This window comes from Physella acuta, unplaced genomic scaffold (genome assembly GCF_028476545.2).
Source record: "Physella acuta isolate Inbredline_101_S28 unplaced genomic scaffold, ASM2847654v3 ptg001568l, whole genome shotgun sequence".
NCBI classification, from domain to species: Eukaryota; Metazoa; Mollusca; class Gastropoda; family Physidae; genus Physella; species Physella acuta.
Window position 1 is genome coordinate 40,661 of NW_026733082.1, and position 6,612 is coordinate 47,272.

Here is a 6,612-nt window from a genome sequence, read left to right on the forward strand (position 1 = left end):
TATTTTATTACATCATTAAAAAATATACAAAGTGTCAAAATAACAGATACAGAGAATCACACCAAAATGTCATAAGGTATGAAATAATATTCACTTGATCACTTTTGTTTTACAATCTCAAATATTCCTATTGTGATACTATCTCATATAATCAATCCAACTTTTAACAACAGTTCATTCTTCTAAAAACAATATCAGTATCACAGTTTGTATTACACAAATATTTATGCAACCTATTTTAGCCGGTCACATGACTTGGCTTTCAATAAAAAAAAAAGTCATAACATCAACTTTAAAATGAGTAAAAAATGTAAAAATATTTTTTAAAATTTGTATTCATAAACCAGCTGTAGAGTTTGGATATTGATTCATTTCCTGGTGGGAAAAAAAGAAAAGGTATAATTAAAATAGAAATTTCTTTCTGGTAAGCCTAATTATTTAATAATTGCAAATGCTGCCATACCCAAAAAAAAAAATGTGTCAGTAGCAGAGTTTCTTCCTGGCATCTCTAAAAGTCTACCGCCCCCCCCCCCCCCTGAACGAAATGGAATTAATATAGAAAATATATACTTTTGACAGTGTCCGCCCCCCCCCCCCCGAACGAAATGGAATTAATATAGAAAATATATACTTTTGACAGTGTCCGCCCCCCCCCCCCTGAACGAAATGGAATTAATATAGAAAATATATACTTTTGACAGTGTCCGCCCCCCCCCCCCCTGAACGAAATGGAATTAATATAGAAAATATATACTTTTGACAGTGTCCGCCCCCCCCCCCCCTGAACGAAATGGAATTAATATAGAAAATATATACTTTTGACAGTGTCCGCCCCCCCCCCCCCGGAAATTGTCCCCCCCCCTCCCGAAAATTTTAAGTGCACCCCTGAGAAAAAAGTCTGCAAGAAACACTGGTCAGTAGACTATGAAAAAATGTCTCTCCATAGAAAAAAAAAAGGCTGGCTAGTTGACATATAATTACAGTATTTTATTTTATTTTCCCTACCTAGCATTGTTACAGGTCACAGGCATAACTATATAATTTTTATATCCTTTAACAATAACATACCCATTTATCAGGGGCGTAGCGAGGGGGGTGCGGAGGGTGCGGACCGCACCGGGTGACACCATTTAGGGGGGTGACACCAAGGCAAAAAATAGCAAAATATATAGAGAAATATATAGAGAAAAATGATAATTCCACTTAATAGAGTGATTAATTAGAGTGTTAAATTGCCTTTTAAGAGGTGGGGGGTGCAAATTGAAAGTTTGAGGGGGTGTAAATCGAAAATTGAAAGTTTGTCCCCGGGAAGGGTCGTTGCGCCTCTGGGGGGGGGGGGTGACACCATTAAGTGCCGAACCGGACCTCGCTACGCCACTGACAGGAGGTTAACTATCTTAGGGTACACCGTGTCAAGATATGAAAACAACAACACGGTTAAACTTGATCTTTCTTCTTCTTCTTCTTCTTCGTTCTTAATTATTATGTGTTGGAGGGGATCGAGAATTATCTGCCAGTGCGTTTGAACTCGAGACTTTGTTCAAATTTATCAACCATGAGCTTTTTGCCGACTCGACCACGCCTCCAACACAATTAAGCGTTACGTGTCAACTGGTTATGCGCCATTGAGGCCATTGACTCCGATTTCAGCCTGCTTTTCTTTTTGGATTTGCTTCCATAGCCTTTGTCCAACCAAGAACAAACTACAAGGCAGCAGTTGTTTTAATTTTGGAGTTGTCTCTCCTAGAAGAGTGGCTGTCCCCAGCTAACGAGCCTCATCTGCCCGGGGGTTCGAACTCGAGACTTTTCGGTTTAGCAACCATGAGCTTTACCGACTCGACCACGCCGACCCCAAACTTGATCTAAATCTAGGTGTAAAATATCTTATGGTACACCGGTGTCGGTATATGGGAACAACAACACGGTTAATAAACCATATATATATATATATATATATATATATATATATATATATATATATATATATATATATATATATATATATATATAGGGGCGTAGCGAGGGGGCGGGGGTGCGGACCGCATTTACAGGGTGACACCAAGGCAAAAAATAGCAAAATATAAAGAGATAAACTTGAGGGGGGTGGCAAATCGAAAACTTGAAAGGGGGGGGTGCAAATCGAAAGTTTGAGGGGGGGGTGCAAATCGAAAATTTGAAAGTTTGTCCCCGGGAAGGGTCGCTACGCCACTGGGGGGTGACACCATTAAGTGCCGCACCGGGTGACACCCGACCTCGCTACGCCACTGCCATTTATTAATAATATATTGATGCTTTCTTACGTAGGCTACCATTGGTTGCTAACGATCAGCAAGCTACTATACAACATGCTACTATACGAATTTCCATTACCTTTTATGGGCATTGTTCATTAGCTTCTGTACTGTTTTCCTGCAATGTCCACTCTGGTCAAATCTATTGGTGTTTGTGGTTGCCTCTTTCTGTCAAGTAAGGGAAGTAATCATGTTTTTTAAAAGTATTCTGCATTTCCTGTAGTTACTTCCCTTACAGTTTTGATATGTTTTTTTTAAGAATTTATATTTAGGCCTATATTAATTAAAAGTAGGTCATACGGAGATGTACTTAATTTTGTTTACGTTCTTGACCTTTAGCCGTTTACGTTGACTTTGACCCAGTAACAAAATCTTACTTTTAAAATCCATATATTGATTTTTTGTTTTAAATGGGCAACACATTTTTTACTGTAGTTAAATTAGAACTACTATGACCCCTTTTTTGAATGTTATAAAGACATCATTCACACTCGTGTTGGTAAGCGGGACTTCAGGCAGAGTTTCTTCCAGGCATCTGGAGCCCCCCCCCCCCCCCCCCCCCGAAAAAGTAAACCCCCCCCCCCCTGAACGAAATGGAATTTATATAGAAAATATATACTTTTAATAGTGTCCACCCCCACCCCCCCCCCCCCCCCCGAAAAAAGTAACCCACCCCTCCCGAACGAAATGGAATTTATATAGAAAATATATACTTTTAATAGTGTCCACCCCCCTCCCCCCCCCCCCCCCCCCCCCCCCCCCGAAAATTTCAAGTGCACCCCCGGAGAAAAAAGTCTGGAAGAAACACTGACTTCAGTGACCAAGTGTCTTTTCTGATAGTTCAAGAAATCCGTAGCAATTTTTAGCGCAATTTCCATTCTGGAGAATTGCGTTTTATTAACCCCGTCATTTCTGGATGTATGAATGAATGGATGGATGGATGGATGGATGGATGAATGTGTGTCCGCAGCTTTAAGTCGTATCTCCTCCTCAACGAAGCAATATCGATGACTAGTTCCAAAAGCAATTATGTTAAGCAAGTTACGAGGATGAACATAGGCCATAAAAATTCCGGGTTTCTTTCATGGATTTCCCAGAAAAGCCAAAAAATCTCGAAAAAAAAGCAGTTTTTGGCCCATATCTCGGCAACCAGACCACTTAGCGACTTGAAACATGTACCAATCGATTCCTGTCATAATTTAGAACAATATTGCCGAAGAAAGTTTTCAAAAATATTCTCTCGTTCGGTCACAAATTTTAAAATTACATAAACACCTACAAACCGATTGTTCTTCTAGCTTGAACGCACCCCAACATTATACGTCAGAGCTATTTTTAGATAACATAAGGAAATTGCGCACAAATGTCACTAGACTTTTTTAATTAACTTGTTTTTTGTCAAATCCTAGTAGATTTAGACCTATAAAACTTTTTGCACGAAATGTAAGCTTGCTTAAATTTTAAAATATTTACAACTGAATCGAAGGTGGGGGAGGGGTGGAATTTTTTTTCTTTTAACCACGCCACCTTGAAGAAAAGACAACCTTGAACTTTGAACTTACTTTACTTCTCCCCTTGCCGCTGTGTGAGGAGCGGACGTGTTTGTGCACATCCATACTCATGAAATCGTATTCATCCAAATTGTGGTCTATGTAGTACGTTGATACTGGTGACGTCATCTGCAATTAAAATATATAAATGTACTTCGGGGCAAAGTTTAAGGCGAAGGTTATTGCTTTATTATGGTATGGTTAAGTTTTTAAAAAGGATTCTTAGTCAGTGTTTCTTCGATTTTTTTTCTCGAGGGGGGGGGGGGGGGCGGACTACATTTTTTTTTCCGGGGAGGACGACGACACACTGTTAAAAGTATGTTTTTTTATATAAATTCCATTTCGTTTGGCAGAGCCCCCCCCCCCCTCCCGAGACCTATTAGAGGGATAGACATTGGATGGTGTGGCGTGGTAGTAGAGCGCTAGACTGCTAACCAGAAAGTTTCGAGTTCGAATCCGGGATCAAGCCTGTGGAACTTCCTCAAGCCTACGTTAGGGGAAGTAAAGGCGGCTGGACATAGTGCTGACCACATTATCCCTTCATATGCCGAGGTCACAGAAACATGTGAACTGTACTTCATTTGCCCAATTGATCGTTAGGTCTAAAGCGGAATCTTTACTTTTAACTTTCTTAGGGGTCATCCATAAATGACGTCACGCTTGTTTTGACGATTTTTTACCTCTCACCTCCCCTCCGTCACACAAAGCCAGACCCCCCCCCCCTCGCCTAAAAAACGTCACACCTCAACCTACAACCCCCCCTCAAAATTGCAGTTGCATTTTTTTTAAACATCGATATTTTTCTAGAATCTTGTCTAAACTATTACAATTTATTAAAACAGTTATCCAAAACGCGAAATAACGTCTAAAATTCGTTTCCTAACATTGCTTTTTTATAATGCAAAAGTGTGACGTCGCAACATCTGAACCCCCCCCCCCCCTCCCCCTCATCACACATCGTCACAAAATTACGGACCCCCTCCCCTTTACAAGTGTGACGTCATTTATGGATGACCCCTTATTGCGGGTTAGAAGCCATATTTTATTCTGACAGGGCGGGCGGGGGAAGCAGTGGCGTAGGCAGGGTGGGGGGGGGGGGTTAGGGGGGGTCATAACCCCCCCCCCCTCCATAGACCCCTCGGTGTATATATAAAAAGTATGAGGGGGGTGCAAATCGAAAGTTTGAGGGGGGGGGGGGGGGGTGCAAATCGAAAGTTTGAGGGGGGGGGGGGGGGTGAAATCGAAAGTTTGTCCCCGGGTAAAAATTGGAACCCCCCCCCCCCCCCTCCCTTGAGACGATCCTGGCTACGCTACTGGGGGGAAGGGGGGGGATGTTCTAGCAGGAACAGACTTTATATTAATTTCAACTAAATAAATGGACAGAATTTCAATAGAAACTTTACTTTCCAAGTTGTATTATTGTAATTCATACAATAGCGTTATTTAAATGACGTCAGGCCTACAATCCACCTCCCTACATACACACATACACACCAGAGGCGTATCCAGGTTTTCGTTGTAGGGGGAGCGAAAAGATAAAAAAAAGGCGCCGAATTTTTAACACGTTCTACATACGTGTATTATATATATATATATATATATATATATATATATATATATATATATATATATAATAACTAGCTGTATGTCATTGCTTCGCTATGATGTAAAATAAATTGAAAGTAGCACTCTAAAGAAATAAGAAAAAAACACACAATGTAGGCCGACAAAACAAAAATTGTATCAATCTAAACATATATATATATATAAATATATATATATATATATATATATATATATATATATATATATATATATATATATATATATATATATATATATATATATACACTACAACCAAAACAATGAACGTAACACAATCTGTTTTGGTACTTCTTGTAAAAATATTCTTACATAATAATTCCTGGGAAATTATTTCAGACAAGTGATATAGGGGAAATAATCACTCTCTTAATATAAATATGTATATATCTACACATTTAATTATAAATGTCAAAACAAATAAATAATTACTTTAGAATATAATGAAATTGTTTAACACTATTCGTGTTTACAAAATGTTTTTGTCTATAATCAGAATTTAAGATATCGTCATCATAAATGCTAAAGTATAACAGCATAATGAAAGTTTTTAAAATCAGAGTTGGTATAAAAACACGCTTTTCGATATAATAGAAAAACATTCGGAATAACAGGCTACATTTAACTAAATATCGGTGTTTTAGTTCAGATCATATATTTTAATTAACTACTGCTTCTTTGTGTTCTTATGGGTTGAATCTCTGTATTGATCACACACCTTTTACTGGTAATTGCAAAAACAATATTCCCAGAGTTTTACGTTTAAAAAGCTTATTTTCTGGCGGCATGGTACTTTGGTACATCATTACGCGTTTTTCTACATGTACTTAACAGATCAGTTCGGGGTGGGTTTGGGGGGGGGGGGGTGGGTTCAAACTTCATTCACCACAGTCCGTTCACTTTAGGTCAATTATCCAACCCAGTGTATACCTAGGTGTGACATTAATGTCGCTCTATACAATTGTGGTGGTGAGGTGTGTAGAGGGGGGGGGGGGGGAGATAACCAACTCAAGAGTGAACATAGCGTTAGTTTTTAGATGACGGTTCTAAACAAACATATATATTACACAAATATATTAAATATATATTACAGAAATAGATTTAAATAAGTAGCAGTGGTATTATGACAATATTTTTTGTATAAGTGGTCCATGGGGGAGGGGGTTGTA

The 6,612-nt window shown here is 39.0% G+C and overlaps 1 long non-coding RNA gene across 1 annotated transcript; it reads right to left on the reverse strand.

Annotated features, from left to right (window-relative positions):
- Positions 1-271: 271 nt before the first annotated feature.
- Positions 272-4,017, reverse strand: LOC131928919 (uncharacterized). The gene is made up of 3 exons (XR_009383860.1): positions 3,854-4,017; positions 2,371-2,459; positions 272-375 (listed from the first exon to the last, which is right to left on the reverse strand). It is a non-coding gene; the product is annotated as an uncharacterized LOC131928919 (long non-coding RNA).
- Positions 4,018-6,612: the final 2,595 nt, after the last annotated feature.